Source organism: Mus caroli, unplaced genomic scaffold (assembly GCF_978045245.1).
Source record: "Mus caroli unplaced genomic scaffold, Mus_caroli_1 scaffold_15, whole genome shotgun sequence".
NCBI classification, from domain to species: Eukaryota; Metazoa; Chordata; class Mammalia; order Rodentia; family Muridae; genus Mus; species Mus caroli.
The window spans coordinates 107,573,573-107,593,700 of record NW_028227270.1 but is presented as its reverse complement, the minus strand read 5'-3'; the positions used below and the strand labels follow the sequence as shown (position 1 = coordinate 107,593,700).

General features: G+C 40.9%; 1 protein-coding gene across 3 annotated transcripts in view; it reads left to right on the top strand.

The window, feature by feature from the left end:
* Positions 1 to 1,917: 1,917 nt before the first annotated feature.
* The window catches only part of Lyst (lysosomal trafficking regulator), a 175,270-nt gene continuing 157,059 nt past the window's right edge, over positions 1,918 to 20,128 (top strand). Inside the window, exon 1 of one of the 3 annotated variants that reach the window (XM_029468643.2) lies at positions 1,918 to 2,031. The gene's annotated coding sequence lies outside the window, so the exon portion shown is untranslated. The remainder of the gene's footprint in view (positions 2,032 to 20,128) is intronic. The other 2 variants (XM_029468642.2, XM_021180035.3) reach the window with 2 other exon arrangements.

The window sequence follows — 20,128 nt, the reverse complement described above, 5'->3', positions numbered from 1 at the left end:
CTCACTTGTGTATGCTATGGGCTTTTCTCAGACATGTTCTGACTGTTATGTGTATTCTTTGGTGGTGAACATGGGGGTTCCAGTGTTTTTTCTGTCACTGATTGTAAATCTCTCCACGGTCTCTTCTGCTACAGGATCAAGCCGTAGACTATTTGATTACTGATTGTATTATTTGGGAAGACCTTGAAAACTGCCAAATGATACCAAATATATCAGTATAGCTTTGACTTTCCCCCCATGCCTCTGTTATCTCAAAGGCTCACCACAGTTGTGGTTGGAAGAAGAGGAAGGATATGCCCCTAAGCTGTCAAAATGCCTACAGCAGCATCATTTGTCAGTCTTAGGTTTAGTTGGACTGTAGAGAGGATCAGATACCCTTTTGTTTAACTTGTGGTTCCCACACTCAGAAGAGGTTGGTATATTAAAGTGTATAACATTAATAGTCATGAGAAAACCAAAGCTGGGCACAAGTTAAAATGGCAAAGACAAATTTTATCCAGGACTAGCATAACAAAAGGAACCCAGGTACATAGTTGGCCTCTTATGTAAACACACTAGGGATACCTGGGGATTTATAGTCAAGAAACATGGAGCTCATGGTTGATACCAACATAGGTGAATGTTGGTAGCATCAACCTCACAAGATTCATGCTGAAGGCAGGCCAGCATGAATAGATACCAAAGGTGGGGACTGAAAGATTTTTGTAGATAGGGAGGGTGTGATTGTGTATGTGTGGGTTCTTGCTAAACTTCCTTGGCGATTGCTAAACCCAGAGTTTACAAAGATGTGCACACATAGCACATGGGCCAAGGAGAAGGTTCAAAGTCTGACTAAAGTTTGCTTTAAGCAATGATCTTTGTTTGTCACATTGCCCACTGTATGCTAGCATACTTGAACGGGGTTAAGTAGGGTATCATACCTGGACCCACAATTTTTGCGTTTCTCTCTTTCTGTTTGACAGAAATATAAGTTCAGGCCCCAATGCTATCTTGAGGATAGCCCTGCTTCCATCTTGGCGAACCTTTCCGTTTTTTTTTTTTTTTTTTTTTTTTTAATCCTGTGACCTCCAACAGAAGATAGGACAACAGTTTATTGCACATACTGTCCATGAAAAAACAAAACAAAACAAAACCCAAAAGAAAGTTTATTCTGAGGCAACTTTGAGTGAATAGTGCTTAGTAACACAGATTCGGGTTTCCCAGATTTACATGTTCTATTGTGAAAGAGGTTTACACGCAGTCTTATAGCCATAGAACAAAAGACCATAAATCAATACATTTGCCAAATACAGCGGAAAGGACATCGGGGAGGTAGTCTACAGCACAGCAGGAAAATCTCCCGCTGATGATACTCTTCTTTTGAGCATTGCTGAAAAGCCAGTCGTTGGCTAAGTTTATCACTACATTCCAAACTTTACATAACAGGCACAAAGATCTTAGGTCAGCTACAAAGGCTGGTAATAAGCGTTTTTTTTTTTTTTTTTTTTTAAAGAACCTAAAGATAGTCCAAGAGAGTCCAGTCTTGGCTACTGATCATTCATCTCTCCGTAATGGTAAAGTTCTAGACAGTCAGTCACTTTGTACAGTCTTCAACAAAGATGTAGTTTTCCCAGTAAACGTGAGTTTACTGTAGAAAGAAGACACTATGCTTGCGCTTTTAGGGACTGAATCTCCTGGGATGGAAGCTTTATGCGGCCGGGAGGGGTGGAGTTCAGAGAAGCTGAACAGGGTCCGCCCCGCTGCTCTTGTCCCGCCTTCTTCCTCTCATTGGCTGAGATTCTCCACGCATCACGTCGGCGACCCCAGCGTGCCCTCCCGTTGGGCGGGACTTTAGGCGCTCGAGGCGGGGACGGTGCGCACGCGCAGAGGAGCGGGTCTGGGTCCGGGCGGGGGAGGAAGGGGGTGGTGTTCCCGGTTTCCCGGGTTACCTGAGGGGGCGGGGGTGAGAGCTCACGCCGGCCTGGCAGCCTGGGTGAGTCGGGATTCTCCTGCACCGGCGGGCGAGAGCGCGCGGCGGACCACAGAGCGGAGGTAAAGACCGCAGCGGGCTCCTTTAGAGGGTCAGGGTCTCGACCTCAGCGGGGCATGGCGGGAAGGTGGCGGGCCGCCCGGGCGGGGTCGTGCGGCGCTAAGGGAACGGGTGGTGCCCGGAGCTCGGCCCGGCCGGGGTTCGCTTGCCTTCCGAGCTCTGCACAGTTGCTGATTGAGGCGGACCCGGGCTCCGAGGGCTGTGGCGGCGGCGCGGACCCCATAGTAACTTTACTTACCGGCCGGCTGGTGAGGCGGACGGTGTCCTCAGGGGGCGCTTCACCTCGGGAAGCGCTTGTCCCGGACCGCCGCTACCCTCAGCGTGCCCGGTCCTTTCCAGCAGGTGACAGAGGGAGCTGACAGGTTCAGGGCGTCTTACTTCGCGCCGCGGGCCCATCTGTCATTCCCCACCCTGGTGCTTCGGAGTCCTTGCTGTCCCTCCCCTGCCCGTGACACCTGCTGCGGGACTCTGCAAACAACCCTTCGTGGTTCGCGCGCACCTCTGGAGCGGTGGCTGAGATGCTAATATAATAGGGACGTGACCCAGGGAGATTTCCTCTGCCACCGGAGGCCAAGGGTTCATGATGGAGGGTTGGAGCTCAGGGAGTCAAGAAAAGTGTCCTCATCCAGTCCTCAGGGGGATAAACAAAACAGCAAAACATCCTTGATGGAGAGAGAGAGAGAGAGAGAGAGAGAGAGAGAGAGAGAGAGAGAGAGAGAGAGAGGAGAGAAAGAAGAGAAAGAGAGGAGAGAGGAGAGAGGCAGACAGCTCTTGCTTGGTAGTTGATGGTGTGAGAAAAAAAAATTAGGGTGTTGACTCGTGTTGAATACACATTTGTGTTGAATTCTGGCCAGTATTTCCTTAAGGATCAAATTCAGTGTGCATTTTCTCCAGGGTTTGTTTAACAGGTTGATATAGCACATTAATTTGAGCTTTTTCTTCCTGAAAGGCATTTGGCTGGTCTGCCTTTACTTTTAACGTCCACACCTAGTAACCTTATACTAATAAAGATGTTGGCTCTTAGCTTTTATTATGTAGCTGATTGGTAGGGGATATCTGTATTTACAGAGCATTGCAGGTAACTTTTCTGCTGCTTGTTGCTGTCATCCACGTTGATACTAACACATACAGGTATTGAGAGACTTTGGAAGAGAGAGGACATAAGGGGGAGATGAGTTTCTGTTATTTAGTTTCCATTAAAATACTTCCCAGACAATAAATTGCATATAGAGCATATGCATTTAGTAAAGATATTTAAGTACCTATTGTGGGCCAGACACGTTTTATAAACAGATAAATTGGGTCATACATATTCTGGAAGAACCTCAGACAATAAGTAAGTAGAATATGCCCTTGTCAGATGATGTTAAAGGACTTAGAGAAAAAGCAGGGAGAAGACAGAGCCAGAAACGGGTTGCAATTTGATTAGAGGTAGTTAGGAAAGGCCTTCTGGAAAAAATTTTTTTGATAACCGGAAGGAAGTAAGGGGTGATCCATTCTCTTTTCTGAGGGAAGGATGTGCAGTGAGAAAGCCACTTGCAAAAGCCCTGAGGCAATAGTGTGGAGACTGGAGTCTGAAGAGAGCTGAGAGGCTGGTCTGGCCGTGTTGGAGCCAGTTAAATAAGAGTCGTAGAGTACCGTCAGATTAAAAGGGTGAGAGATCAGATTGTGAAAGGCTTTATAAGCCTCTGTAGGGAGAGGAGACCTCTTTTTGATTACAAGCTGATATAATCAAACTTGATTTTCAAAGGAGCCATGTTATGGCTAATTGGAAAATATACCACCATTTGGGGGGAGGGTTAGCAGAAACAGAAGCAGAGATACCAAGTAATGCGGCCAGAAATGATTTAGGAATTTGTGGCTGTGGTGAGAGGTTATTGACTTTTTAATACATTGTGTATAGAAATGTAGAGGACAGCAACAATTTTGTCTTTAGCAAGAATGATAGACTAGAATAGGGAGGTACTGAGAGTTTTCTGAGAAGAATAGGCTTGGTTGGGAGGTTAGGTTTTAGGGGATAAAATTAAACATCCGAGTGGAGCTTATTCATAATAGACAGTAGTGACTTCGCTCGCATTAGAGGAATTTTTGTGTTTCTTGACTATTCCAGCTTAACCATTTTGCCCATAAATGGACAATTTTCATTTCATGCTTTCTACTTTGTTTTCTTCCAGTGTTGGGAATCAAACCCAGTGCCTTGAGCATGCTAGGAAAGTTTTCTTACTAAGCCCTTTCTTTCTCTGGCTCTTTTTTTAGTTCTTTTGAACCAACGTAGTCATTTATGTTCCCAAATGTAGCTTTGGTTTTATTTGCTTGGATTTAGTCCATGTGTTTGTTAGTTTTAGTTGTAAAAAAAGCTGTACAGAACTCCAGAGTATTTTTTATAGTCTGCTGCTATATTCAACTTGAACACCTTTCTCTGATTTTTTTGAATTATTTTTAGATGCCTGTTAAAAAGAATTTAAGTCCCAGAAATGTTATCAAATGTGGCTTTTCTTGGCCATTTGTGAAATTACAATGTAAGTGACCTGAAGTGTTGAAATGATTTTCTAATAAGCAACAAAGAGATTATCTTAATTCTTTTGTTTTATTACAGATGACTTGAAATAAACTATCACATTCTTAATGGAGATTTTTAAAAATATCACAATATAAAGTATTAGACCAATATACTTTGATCTGTAAAACTTGCCGCAGCATCTCTGTAGTCCCAACTACTTGGGAGGCTGAAGCAGGAGGATCACATGTTCAAGACCAGCCTGGACAGTTTAACAGATTAGTGAGACTCTGTCTCAAAAATGAGAAAATGAGGTTGAGAATGTGGCATGGTGGTAGAGTACTTGTCTGGCATATACAGGGCCCTGGGTGTAATCTCCAGTACTGTGAAAACAATAACAAAATACTTGTATCAGAAAATATGTAATCCTGAGGTCTACTCTTTATAATAAAGAACCAGAAAAGAACTAATACTTTATAATAAATTTTCAGCATATCTGTCCCCAGTTAGGTTAGTAACTGTAAACTGATCGTGGAGTCAGTGAGGCAACTCTGTATTCATTGGTACTACTTTTCACTGTTGCTTCTCATCAGTGTTTGTCCTTGTGCCTCTTAATTCCCCTGGCCTTGCTTATAATAATTGAGAGAGATATGATACATTCGGAAGTTTTGAACACTTACTAAGTCTAAGCACTGGAAAGAATAGAATAAGGAAAAAAGTACCTAATAACATGAAATAGTAATGCTTAAAACCAGATGTCTTGATTAGTTAAGAAAGAAATAAAATTATTTTCCAAAAGGATAGCCATTGTTTCATTCAAATGTTAGTCTTTGAAATTGAAACCCACAGTGGTGAGGAAATGGAAAAATTAGATGAGCACTAGGGTTTCATGCACTTAGTCATGTTTATAATACTGTTTTTACCGATCTTTGAAAAGTGAAGAGTCATTTAAATAGTGGACTACTAATTGGTAATTGAGGAATGGACTATAAGATCATACAATGTAATTATGTTATGTGTAGAAAGCTAGCCACCCCCAAAACACACACATACACACAATCACAGTCCAACAAAAATAACCCACTGTGTACTTTGTAGTTCCATCTAGAAAATGTGTTCTTATCCATAGTGGCAGAAATCAGTGGTGGGCTGAGTGCAGATGGAGTAAAGGAAGGAGGCATAGATGGGAGGGATAACAAGGACATACTAGGAAAGTGCAGGGAGTGGTAGACAGGTTCCACTGAACAAATTATATACTTTAAAGGTGCACAGTATGTTACGCATCATGCCAATTACACCTTAATAAGTGATATTTAAAAGTATCTCAAGCTTTAAAAGACAGAGGAATCTGAAGTGCACATTACCAAATGAAAGAAGCTAGTCTGAAAAAGTTGTGTACTTTGTTATTCCAAGTCTGAGATATTCTGGAAAAAGCAAAGCAAAACTCTGTGGAGACAGAGGATCAGAAGTTGAAGAAAGGGAAGAATAAATGGGCAGAGAACACAGAGGATTTTTAGGGCAGTACAATACTACAGTGGTGGATATATATCATACATTTGTCAAAACCTGTTGTATGTACAACTGTGGGTCTTAATGTAAGCTGTGACTTTGGGACGAGAATGATCTGTCAATATAAGTTTGTTAGTAACAAATGTACCTGTGGTGTGGGATGTTTGTAGCCAGAGAGGCTGTGCATGTGTGGAGACAGCTATGTGTGATTTCTTTTTTCTATTTGATTTTGAGGTGAACCTAAAACTGCTCTATAAAGAGTAGATTTTTGCCAGAAACTTGAAGAGTTGCCGTTTTGCTTGTTTTGAGCCCGGGCTGACTGGAATTTGTGATCCCCCTTCCTTGAGTGCTGAAGTAAAAGGTGTGCACCATCATGCCCAGCAAGAATTGACTATTTTACATTTTAAAATTGAAGAATTAGAGGTGAATCTGAGAAATTGTACATTGAAACATTTGACACCGATTCTCAGAAAAATTATGTTAGATTGCCAACTACTTCATGACTCATGATCAGAAAAGAAAGCATTGATTACTGAGACCCATCCATTTTTAAAGAATAAGTCAGTGAGCTAACCTCATGCTCACCTTGCTAAAGACAGCATAAGAACAGTATATTCTTTTTATAGCATGTCACCATGTGTAGCCTATACACCCAGTATTTAATTTAAGCTTTAAAAGCCCACCCCCTGAATTAGTTCAAGATAGGAAGAGTGTCAGCAGTCGCAGTCCTAGACTTAGAAATGGGAGAAAGGAAAGGAATACAAGCAGGCTTTGGAGAGTCTAAACTGGGTGAATAGTGAGGCTGAGTATTTTTATTTTTTAAAATACATGAAAAGGAAAAAAAATATCAGTTTTCAGTTTATGGAATGTAGTTGTTTGATTTTTTTTCATTGAACCAAGTTATATAGAATTTTTAAAAATTAAGCCTAATTATGTAAGAACATCTTTATTCAGTAAGGATAGTCTTTCAGATACTTTTGAAATGAAGAGGAGACAGTGTATGGAGACTTACCTGGGAGGTGCGATTGGCCAATGGTATGTTTCTTTAAAGAGTGATGTCAAGGTACTTGTGTGGATTGAGGGAAAGGTACATCCTGTAATAGATGCTAATTGATTGAAAATAAGATGAAAGAAAGGGAAGATGAAAATAGTATGAAAGAAAGGAGCAAGGGTAAAAAGGATTACTCAGAAGAGTAGCAATGCATCTTCCTGTTTGTAAAAGAGAAGGAAATAAGGGAGTGGGTTGAGGTAGAGCTGAGCATCCAGGGTGCTTCTCTTCTCTATAAAGCAAGGTTATCTGCTGAGACAGAAAAATGTGAGTTGGAGTATGCTTGGGGAAGCACTTTACGCCTAGTGTATTGGCATTTCTTGTTTTTGTGGCTAATTGAGTCCAGAAAAGAGTTCTTGTGTGGAGATGAAGGAATTTAAACAAAGGCTAGTGACCTAATTACTGAGTCCTGATAAATATTCTTCCAGGATTTGAAATCACAAATATACAGAGGTTACCAGAATGGTGAAGTAGCTTTCTCCATGATCTGCTTTGGTTAGGTGAAAAAGCAAGTGTGGTCAACTGAACCTGGATGAGAATAGGAAAGAAGAGTGTAATGAAGAACCTGGCAAGAAGGACGGTGTGACACCAAGGAATGGAGGAGGCCAGTGGGGCCATTGTTCAAAGCAATGACACACAGAACTCCTACTCAGTTAGGAGGAAGAGCCAAGCCAACTTGAGGCTGATACATGCAGAGAGTAGAGAAGGTGAAGAATCTTAGTGAAAAAGGATTTATGCATAAGATTTATGGTAGTAATGGAACACTAGAGGTGGAAAAGGGGGTTCACATGAAAATTCTACATTTAACATTCCAGATGGGTAATTTTAAGTAATAAGAATTAAAATATAGCTGCTGTTCCTGGGAAGCCAGTCTTAATAGTGCTAATCGCAATAATAGTAATGCTAGTTCTCGTCAGTAGCCTTCCTGAACTTCAACCAAGAGTACCTGAGTCTGGGTAGCCTGAAGGTCCTCATGACCAGCTATTAAACGAGCCCCAGAAGATCAGCTCTTGTGGAGAACATATGATGTTGATAATAAATGGTAATGTCCTACTAAAAATTTGGCCAGTAGGTGACAGCTATAAATGCAACCCTGAAGTAGGTAACATGAAGCACTATGGTTTGGGAAGCCCTGTGAATACTGACTTTTCCCAGACTGAGGACTTGGTGATGTCGTGATGTCACTGAGAAGAAGAGGTGAAGGTATTCTAGCTTCATAGCAACAAAGATAGGGCTCAGGAAGGAGTAAAGTACATGGGGAGGGAGCTGAGGAGTCAACTCAGTAAAGTGTCTGCCTCATATGTGTGAGACCCTAATTTTGATCCCCAGAAGCCCTGTAAAAATGGTAGCCCTAGTAGTATGCACTTAAAATTGCAGCTCTGGGGAGGCAGAGACAAGACCCCTTGCTAGTTGTCATTGTTTAACCTAACTGGTGAATTCTAGGACAGTGATATACCCTGTCTCAAAAAAGATGGATGATGTTTCTGAGGTCATGCACACATGTATATCTGCACACACATGCACACACACACATACACACACATACACACACACACACACATATATATGAGTATATATACATATATGTATATATGAGTATATATGTATATATATATCCATAACTAAAACAACAAAAAGTATATATACATATGTATGCATGTATGAGTATATATATATTTATATTCATTCATAAGTAAAACAACAAAAAGTATATATAAATATGTATGTATGTATGTATGAGTATATATATATATATTTATATTCATTCATTCATAAGTAAAACAACAAAAAGTTTTAGGAGGACTTACTTAATAGGGTGCAGAACCTCAGAGGGGTGCGTGAGTACGTGGGGCAGTTGTACAGTTTGTTGGTGAAATAGATGGTATTTTGAGAACAAAGGGTGTCATTAGTAGTTACTCTTAGACATAAGCCAGGACTAGGCTGGGCACCACAGTGAAGGTAAGCAGAGGCATTACATTGGAAAGGGGTAGATACTGAGAATGAGTGGAGTGCACTGAGTCTTATTAGTGTCATGGTACTGTCCTGAGACTTTCTGGCTACCTCTTATATAAGAAAGTCTGGACTCATCTTTGTATGACATTTAGGAAGTCATTAAACATGTAGGTGATAGTTGAAAGCTCAGAAGTGTGAGTTCATAAAAGGATAGTACACACACAGAGAGTGAAACGAGGAGGGTAGAATCCAGAGCCTCATCAACACGAGGAGCTGACAGAGAAGAATCTAGCCAAGGACAATAGACAGTGATCAGAAGAGGAAACCCACAAAATATAAATAGAAGTATGTGTATGAGTATGTATGTGATTCCATAAGTCAGAAGAGAGGGTTAAGAACAGAACAATTATTGTTTTTCATATGCTTTGTACTTTACAGAGAGGTCTGATCAGATAAGTGCTAGAACGTGCTTGTTGGAATGAATTTGGCAATTAGTTATTGTTGCTCTTGGCCTGAGTAGTTTCTATAGAGGACTGTGAGCAAAAGCCAGGTTGCAGTGCACAGAGCAGAGATGAAGTGTGCTTCCTTATAGACATGTTTGAGTAATCTTGAAGGAGGAGGTGTCAATGGGATACTTCCTCTGTTTTAAATGCAAGCGATGAAGAAGCTAATAGAGTTGAGGGATTAAAAACTAAGAGGGAACTGGGAGATGTCAAGTCAGAAAGTGTTGATTGTCATTACAAAGGCAGAAGAAAGAGGAAAATATGTTCTGTTGTTTTGGGCTTTTTTGAGATAGGGTTTTGCTTTGTAGCCTAGGCTCCCCTCACTCATACTCACAATCCTACTTGCTTATCTTTTTCTGTTCTGAGATTCACTGCACCTGGCTTGGAAGATTTAAAAAAAAAAAGATTTAAATATGTATGTGTGCTGGGAACCAAACTTGGGTTTGCAAGACCAACAAGCGCTCTTAACTTGTGAGCCATCACTCTAGCTCCTGGGAGATGTGCTTTAAATAAATAAGACAAGCTTACTAATTAAAAGCCAAACCCTACAGTGGTTGGAAGTATTCAGTTTCTATCTAGTGTGGATTAACTCTACTTGCATTTTCATGTACTGTTTTTTAGCTATGAGCTATCCAAAAGATTGTTGGGATGCTTGATATTTTCTGGGGCTTTTCTTTATATGTACCTCTTTTAAAAGTTAGCTGTGTTTTGTACATTGGAGTTGTCTTATGATTAAATATAGTCATCCACATTTATATACCACAAACAGAATTAAATCTGTATGTTTTTAATGTATTACGACTTTTCAAAAGCAGTAAGAATATTCTTTAACATTGATCTGGTCACCTGTGACTTGCTGCAGTTTTTACTGGTTCTATAGTTATCTTCACTCCGTAGAAGAACAGTAGTCATAATTACATTCATTGTATTGGAGCAGCAGAGCTATTAAATACATTGAGTTTGGGTGAGTGTAAAATTAAGACAGTGGTAAGAACAGTTTCTTCCTTTTTTAAAATCATAATAATGTGACCTCTTTAAAAGGGCAGCAAACATATTTATCAGTTCATAAAATGCACTCATTATTGTAACTCTTGGTATTCATCCATTGAAGTGGGAAATACAGTGTGGCCATTGCAAGGAGGCTGTCCAGGTGTAACTTGTAGGGCAGCTATGCATGTCCATCAGCTCCCTCATTACACTGCTTTCTATATTTGCTTTTGACTGCATTTTGACTGTGTGTGTATGTGTGTTTAGGCCAGCGGACTTTCTTCAGGTGAGGTGTATCTGTTATTTAAATTTCTCAATGGCCCTGGAACTATCCGATTAGGCCAGGCAGTTTGCCCATTGAGCCCCAGGGTCCACTTGTCTTCACCTCCCCAGTACTGATCTCTTCTCTTCTCTTCTCTTCTCTTCTCTTCTCTTCTCTTCTCTTCTCTTCTCTTCTCTTCTCTTCTCTTCTCTTCTCTCTTTCTTTCTTTCTTTCTTTCTTTTTCTTTCTAAACATGGGCTCTGAAGGTCAAACTGAGGTCCTTGGATGCTTGCAAAGGAAGCACTTTGCTGATTAAGCTATTTTCACAGCCCAGACTGATGCCTTAAACATATGTGTGTGTGTCTGTGCACGCCTGCACACACATGTGTTGCACCCAGGATCTTGAGTGCCAAACAAGGGCTCTGACACTGAGCTGTATCCTCACTCTTGCCTTGGAATTTCTTTTTCTTTTTTTCTTTCTTTCTTTCTTTCTTTTCTTTTTTTTTTTTTTTTTTTTTTTCGGTTTTTCAAGACAGGGTTTCTCTGTGTAGCCCTGGCTGTCCTGGAACTCACTCTGTTCCTGGCTGGCCTCGAACTCAGAAATCTGCCTGCCTCTGCCTCCCAAGTGCTGGGATCAAAGGTGTGCGCCACCACTGCCTAGCTGAGATTTCTTAAAGATTAAAATGCTTTGTTGGTTTTTGTATTCCCTTTTAATGGTGTTCCCAAAACAATAATGCTGATAATTATTCTTGCATTTTCTCCTGTTAACTTTATTTAAATGTTTCGAAGACTATTTTTAAAGTCATTTGTTTCAAGTTACTGGCATAGTCTTCTCTATTCATTATATTTTACATTATGATTTATGTGTGTCTGAGAGAAAGCATGTCTGTGTGTCTGTCTGTAGGCACGAGTCATGGAGGTTAGAGAACAACTTTCAGGAGTCTGTTCTCTCCTTCTATGTAGGTTCTGGGAAGTGAATTCAAGTTGTCAGGTTTGGTAGCAAGCACTTTTACCCACTGGACCATCTCACTGGTTCATTGTTATTATTGTTTGTATGTATGTGAACCTGAGTCAGTGTAAGTACAACACATATGTGATGGTGCCCACAAGATCAGAATAGGCGTTAGATCCCCTGGAGCTGGAGTGAAAAGCTGCTGTAAGCCTCCTGATATATGTGCAGAAACTGGGTCCTTTGCAAGAGCCGCAAGTGCTCTTAACTACCCAATCCAGCTTTCCAGCCCCACTCCTCATTTTTTTTTTTTTTTAATAAAATACTAGCAATGTTGTTTTGGCAGTGTAATCTGGTTTTACTCACACGAAGGAAACAATGTAAATGGATCTTCATGCTTGTTACATTTCTTTTTTAATTAGTATACTGTCGGGAAAGTTCACAGTCCAAAGAGACATTTAGAAATGATCTAGTTTTAATTTTTCTGAATATAAGAATAACAGGGGACAGGCTGGGATTAATAACACAGACCTAGTTCTGGGGCTCAGGAGGCTAGATCAGGAGAATCCTAAGTTTGGAGTGACCTAGGCTGATTAGTTAGACCCTGTTTCAAAACAAATTGACAAACCAACATCAAGCCAACAGTTAGAAAGTGAGAGTGGGGTTCATAAATATTTGAGGAAAAACAAAAGTTCAAAAATATCTTTTATTTTTAGTCTGACATTTCATACACTGTATTACTAATACCCTGAACATTTTTGTGTGTTTTAGGAATGTTATTCTGTAGCCAAAATATGTCTGAGTACCATAGGAACACGTAGCAATTGGCTTCTAGTATGTGATTCATGGATATTTTTATTTTTCTTTATATGTCTACTTTATTATTTTTCTTGTTATTCTTGTTTTTGTTTTTGTTATTATTATAGAAGGTGTCTTACTAGCCCTGGCTAGCCTAGAATTCACTTGAGGCATATTTCATGTTTTAACTTAAGTGCTAGAATTGCACACGTGTGCCACCATGCTGAGCTTACCTGTCCATATTCTTTGTGTGTGTGTTTTATTGGATATTTTCCTTATTTCCATTTCAAATGTTATCCCCTTTCTTGGTTTCCCCTCCAAAATTCCCCTATCCCTTCCCCCCTCCCCCTGCTCACCAACCCACCCACTCCTGCTTCCTGGTCCTGGCCTTTCCCTACACTGGAGCATCAAGCCTTTACAGGACCAACGGCCTCTCCTCCCATTGATGACCGACAAGGCCACATATGCTACATATGCGGCTGGAGCCATGGGTTCCTCCATGTGTACTCTTTGGTTGGTGGTTTAGTCCCTGGTAGCTCTGGGGGTACTGGTTGGTTTATATTGTTGTTCCTCCTATGGGACTGCAAACCCCTTCAGCTCCTTGGGTCCTTTTTCTAGCTCCTCCATTGGGGACCCTGTGCTCAGTCCAATGGTTGGCTGAGAGCATCCACCTCTGTATTGGTCAGGCACTGGCAGAGCCTCTCAGGAGACAGCTATATCAGGCTCCTGTCAGCAAGCTCTTGTTGGCATTGACAACAGTGTCTGGGTTTGGTGACTGTATATGGGATGGATCCCCAGGTGGGGCAGTCTCTGGATGGCCTTTCCTTCAGTCTCTGCTCCACATTCCTAACATAGGGATAGAACCTTATTGTGATGATGAGTGTGGGTTACATTTGAAAAGTCTTTCTTTTCTCAGAAAATATTCCTTTTTTGCTTCAGTTCTCCCAGACCCCTAACTAGTTAGACTTAGGACCCCTAACTAGTCCTCTTCATGGATGGTTAGAGAGCAGTTGATTCAACAACTGCATCTTGATTTGACTCTACTCTTAGCTTTCTTGGAGTAAAATATAACAAGAAACATATTTTTCTATATTTGACTGTATCAACTAAATTTATGTTTTCTTTTAAGGGGTAGCTAGTTGTATTGTCTATGTAGACATGGAAGAATAAGAGGAAACTAGCGCTGTTTAAACTTCCAAGGTGTAGTCTAGGTTGTCTTTAATCTCATCATGGTTCCGTGTGGCTAAGACTGACTGTAGATTTGAGCCTCCTAACTGACTTACAAGGTAGAATCTTTTGCATATGTCAGAAAAACATAAAACTTGATCACTATGAATTTGTTATAGAAATTATTATTTTCACTTATATTAGGTTTAGGCTTCAAATGACTTTTTTTTTTGTTTGGTTGGGTTTTTTTTTTTTTTTTTTGTTTGTTTGTTTGTTTTCGAGACAGGGTTTCTGGTTGTCCCTGGCTGTCCTGGAATTCACTCTGTAGACCAGGCTGGCCTCGAACTCAGAAATTTGCCTGCCTCTGCCTCCCGAGTGCTGGGACTAAAGGACTAAAGGCGAGCGCCACCACACCCGGTGTTCAAATGACTTTTTTTTTTTTTTTGTTTTTGTTTTTTGTTTTTTTTTTTAATGAAAAAAATGCATCTTTTATTAAAGGAGGAGGTTCATACCTCACAAGTTTGGGAAGCTGAAGCCCAGGTTGGCATGGTGCTGACATTGGCTGTGCTAAGGGTTCAATCTACATCCTGTCATGGCAGATGTCATCATGGTAGATGGCTTCATGCTGAGGATGCATGGGAGAGGGAGAGGGAGAGGGAGAGGGAGAGGGAGAGGGAGAGGGAGAGGGAGAGGGAGAGGGAGAGGGAGAGGGAGGGAGAGGGAGAGGGAGAGGGAGGAGGAGAGGGAGGAGGAGAGGGAGGAGGAGAGGGAGAGGGAGGAGGAGAGGGAGAGGGAGAGGGAGAGGGAGAGGGAGAGGGAGAGGGAGAGGGAGAGGGAGAGGGAGAGGGAGAGGGAGAGGGAGAGGGAGAGGGAGGAGAGGGAGAGGGAGAGGGAGAGGGAGACTTGTTTGAAATGAGTTATAGTCCTCTATGGATATCTGGTTAATCTTCAAATGACTTTTTAATGTTTCTTCAACAAGTATGAAGAGCTATGCCTATAATAGAAGTTTAAGAACTTTTAAAAAAGCCTGTAGTCTTTGAATTATAATCTTTAATATAACATAAATGATATATCAACTTTTTCCATTAATTAATTTATTTGTTAACTTTGCATCCCAATCACAACCCCCCTTCCACCTCCTCCCACCATGCCCCTTCTGCTTCTCCTCTGAGAAGGAGAGCCCTTCCTGGGTCCCAACCAACCCTGGCACATCACGTCACTGCAGGACTGGTCATATCCTCTTTCACTGAGGTCATCTAGGTAGCCCAGTCAGGGGAACAGGATCTACAGGCAACAGAGTCAAAGACATCCAGTTGTTGGGGGACCCACATGAAGACCAAGCTGCACATATGTGGCACGTGTATGTGTGTGAGGAGCCTAGGTCCAGCCCACATATGCTCTTTTGTTATTGATTCAGTCTCTGGGAGTCCCCAAATGACCAGGTTTGTTGACTCTGTTGGTCTTTCTGTAGAGTTCCTGTTCACGCTGGGACCCTCAATCCTTCTCCCCCAACTCTTCCACAAGACTCCCTGAATTCCATCTGTTTGGTTTTGGGTCTGTGCTCCTGTTTTGGTTAGCTACTGGGTGGCCAGATATCTGGAATGGGGGATGAGACGAGGAAAGTTATAAGATGTCTATGGGAATGACTCTAGCTGAAACTCCTAGCAGTGGGGGCTATGGAGCCTGATGTGACCTCCTCCTGTAGTCAGGTAGGACTCCTAGTGGAGAGACAAGGACACCAACCCATTCACAAAACCTTCAACCCAAAATTTGTCTTGCCTATGAAAACTGCAAGGACAATGATGGAGCAGAGACTGAGGGGATGGCCAACCAGTGACTGGCCCAACTTGAGACCCAATCCATGGGCAAAAAGAACTAATCCCTGGCACTATTTTTTTTTCTTTTTTGGGAGGCGGTTTTCGAGACAGGGTTTCTCTGTATAGCCCTGGCTGTCCTGGAACTCACTTTGTAGACCAGGCTGGCCTCGAACTCAGAAATCCGCCTGCCTCTGCCTCCCGAGTGCTGGGATTAAAGGCGTGTGCCACCACGCCCGGCTCCCTGGCACTATTAATGATACTCTGTTATGCTTACAGACAGGAGCCTAGAATGACTATCCTCCTAGAGGCTCCACTCAGCTGCTGACAATATCAACTTTTATTCCTAAGGTTTGTTTAAAGATAGTAAACTTTACTAAGAACTTTAAGAGTTTGTGTAGCACATTTCTTAGTACTTCACAGCTAACTGTGGAACAGAAAAAGTCTTTTCTAAGTTCATATTAGAGCCTTAGCTTGGGAAAGTTTTTTAAAAGTATTTGCATATTTAGGTGCTTTCTATCAAAGTTAACATTGAGTTGGTATTTATTGACTTCTTACTGTTTATAGCATTGATGATAGTTTTTAAAAATAAGATCTGGATTTTAAAAAATCTTTAATTTAATTTAAGTTTTGCCTGCATGTATATCTGTGTACAACATGTATGCAGTGCTCGAAGAAACCAGAAGAAGATGTCAAATCCTTTGGAACTGGAGTTAACAGATGGTTGTAAGGTACTGTGTAGGTACTGGGATTTGAACCCAGGTCCTCTGGAAGAGCAACCAGTATTCCTAACCACTGGCCTCTAGGGTCCCTTCTTAAGAAAGTATAATTTAGTTTGTAAAGAAAGAATACAAGTATATGATACAGTGTGATGAATGATACTATAAAGGCATTTAGAAAAGGAATTACTAGTGATTTCCATGGCAAGAGCAACATGATAAAGCAGTGAACTAGAGTGGAGGACGTGTAACCTTTGGGGAAGAACTGTAGAGGAAGTGGTCCTGTGTGTTAGTTGTATAGAGATTGGAATGATAAAATGGTGGAGGATATTGCATGCTCTAAGAAAGGTATTGGGGTCACATATCCCATGAATTAGAATGTGGTTTGTAATTTCAAGGAACCTGAGTGACTTTTTTTTAAAAGCAGTTGTAAGATTTAGGTTAGATAGAAAACAGACCAGAGGTAGGAGATGAGGGCCCAGGAGTGCTTAGAAATAAAGCTAGAGAAGAAGGGGCCAGATTCAATGATGATAATAATAGCTAATAATTACTAATCTTCAGTCTGCCAAGTATTTGTGTTGTGAATGGAATGTCTCATTTAATTTTAATATCCCTGTCTCACAAATAACTCTTCCTAAAAGCTTGCCTATATAAGAAACAAGGGATCTCTTGGGAAGAAAAATGAGCTCACCCCAAATTATTGCTGCTGACTCCCTGAAATATAGAAGGAAAGAAAATTTAGGGACCGTTGCTTTCTTAGATTTCTGCCCTCTACACAAAATCATTCTAAATATATTTAGCTAAGTGTTTTTTTTTTTTTTAACAGCCCACACTGTTCCACATAACTTAAAAGTATTTCATTAAACACGTTTTCTAGTTTGACTTAATTTAAATGCATAATACAGAATAAATGTGGAAGCAGCACCACCATTTCTTTCCCCTTTCACTTCTTGAGGATTGGCATAGCTCCACATTTGTAATGTTGACCATCTAGGTCACAGCCAACTTTTTTTTTTTTTTTTTTTTTTTTTTCTGAGACAGGGTTTCTCTGTGTAGCCCTGGCTGTTCTGGAACTCACTTTGTAGACCAGGCTGGCCTTGAACTCAGAAATCCGCCTGCCTCTGCCTCCCAAGTCACAGCCTACTTTTACAAAGCTCTGCAGTGCTGACATTCTAGTGACACCTCATGTTAAGATGTAAATTCTTTCTATGAGGAGTAGTATCCTCTCAGGTCACACACTTGTTTGTTTAAAAGAAAAACAAAACATAAGAGAAGTAATAACAAGTTGACACATTTTTTTTTTCTATAAAAGAGAGAGAGAAGAGAGAGAAAAGAGAAAGAGAGAGAGAGAAGAGAGAGAATAAAGAAATTGAAAGTTAGGGTAGCAGGAAACTTGTGATGCGTAGGGCTGAAACAGCCTAGCTATATGTAGGTCTAGACCTGCCCTGACTAAATTGCTTGATAGCTACCCTTCTGAAAGACATGGGTATGAGAAGTCTCCCTGAAATTCATGCAATAACACGAAAAACATGAGATAAGAATTTGTACACCCAGCTTTTAAGCTCAGCCTTCGCTAATCTTAGATACACAAACTGTAGATAAATTGTTTGCCAGAATGTAACATGAACTGCCTCTAGTCTAATTCTTCATAGAGTCCTCATTCTTATTTGAAACCTCATGAGCTTGGCCTTCACTGACCCATTCTTGTTACTCTGTGCTTCCCACCAGAATGACTCATTAAGCTTTGCTTATACTGTTCTAGATAGTTCCTAACCTACAGCTCCCAAATTTCCAGTTCTCATAAATCACTGCCAAAGGCTTAAGAACCACATGCTTGCGCTTAGACACAACAAAAACTCCACCTCACTGGTATCAGTTTTCTGTGTTAATCTTGCAGAGCTGTGACCAAAATATCCAAGAGAAAAATCTAAAGGACGAAAGGTTTTGGCTTACAGATTCAGACTGTTCAATCTATGGTTGCATGGTCCCATGTGCTTGAGTAGAAGATCTTGACAGTGGCAGTATGTGACAAAGGAGATATAGACAGAGAAATAGATAAATTATCATTATAAAGTAAAAATTTTAAAACTGCCTATATTATTAAAAGTATATAAATGTAATGTGCTTTCTGTTTTGACATCTTTGGTTGGAAATCTGATGGCTGTTAGCACATCAAGCATTTGTCAGAAAGTTACATCGCAGCTCATATATCAACAGATGCCCTGTTGCTTGTATGATTCAATTTAATTGATATGCTTTAACTGAATTATTTTTAAAGAGACATTTGGGCTGGGGGGATGGCTCAGTGTATAACATTTTTGATATGCAAGCTTGAGGACCTGTGTTAAGATAACCGGTCCTAAGCTGGGCAGTGGGTACACACCTTTAATCCCAGCACTCGGGAGGCAGAGGCAGGCGGATTTCTGAGTTTGAGGCCAGCCTGGTCTACAGAGTGAGTTCCAGGACAGCCAGGGCTACACAGAGAAACCCTGTCTTGAAAAAACAAAACAAAACAAAACAAATTCCTGGTTTCTACATAAAAAAGTGGACATAGCAATGCATTCTTTAATCCAGCACTGGAGTGAGGGGTTTGAGCTAGGAGGATGGCCAGTGAGTCTGGCCAGTTGGTGAGTTGTACATTCAGAGACAGGTATGAGGGAAAGAGAGAAGAAAAGGAGAGAAGGGGAGAAAGCGGGAAATAGGGGAAAGAGGTAAGGAAGGGAGAGGAGGGGGAAGTGGGGAGGACCCTGTCTAAAAATAAGGCAGAGAGCAAGATTAAGATACCTGATATTGACCTCTGACTTCCACAAGCATGCATACCTGATATTGACCTCTGACTTCCATTTCCATGCATATATATATATGCATGGAAATAATAAATTTCACACCAATAATAAATTTGTTCAGCAGAGAGTCCTGTCTATGACTTGAATGAAACAGTTGAGGCTATCATTCTTGAACTGCCTTGATTCTTGGCTACTACCTGATAAGTTTGCCATATCTACACCTTCTAATCTCTTTCCTGTGGCATCAGACAGTGGTGTGATGCTTCTTGCTCTCTGCCCTGAGCCTGGCCTCTTTACCTGTACTCTTAACCCAATTATCACCTATTTTCTCTGACTTTTGGCTCTCACTCATTCCTTCTCTTGTTCCCATCTTTGATGGTTTTCCCCTTGTGGATACATTGGTATGTCAATAAATGGGCTCTTTGGGGTGGGGGAACAAATAAGCAAGACCCTGATATGGGCCTGTGGTATGTTTTAGTGGGAACATGCCCTTGGCTTTGTGTTCAATCTCCAGAAGCCATGTGAAGGTGGAAGGAGAGAAACAGCCTCAAAAAGTTGTTCCCTGAATCCACACATGTCCCCACCTCTATTATTTATTCACATAGACAATGATTAAACAAAATTTAAACTTTGTATAACATTTTGGTTTTTCTCATGTGTAAATACTCTTACTATGACTGAACTGCCTGGGAGAAGGGCCAGGCAGAGCCAGTTAAAGATATCTAGCTGTACCACAGGCGTTACTTCCTTAGAACCTAAAAATATGACTGGTTTCCCAAAAGTTTTCAAACAAAAATGAGATCCTTTATTTTTAAATATGACAAAAACCTTTCTTGGCCTGTGGCCTCTCTTTGTAGCATCCCCCTATATTTTCTTCTTTCCTAGTCTTGTTTTCTCAAAAAAAAAAAAAGTGATCTGTATTTATACTATTTCCTTATTTTACCCTGTGCTGGAAACTGTGAGTAGAGTTGACAAGGTTATTTTAAGAAGTTTTGGGATTGAAATATACAGCATAATGAATTTAGTCTTAGTAGTTACTGCAAAGAAATTCATCACTGGCCTAATGGATAGAGTCATACCTCACTTACCACGTGTGTTTTGGCCCTG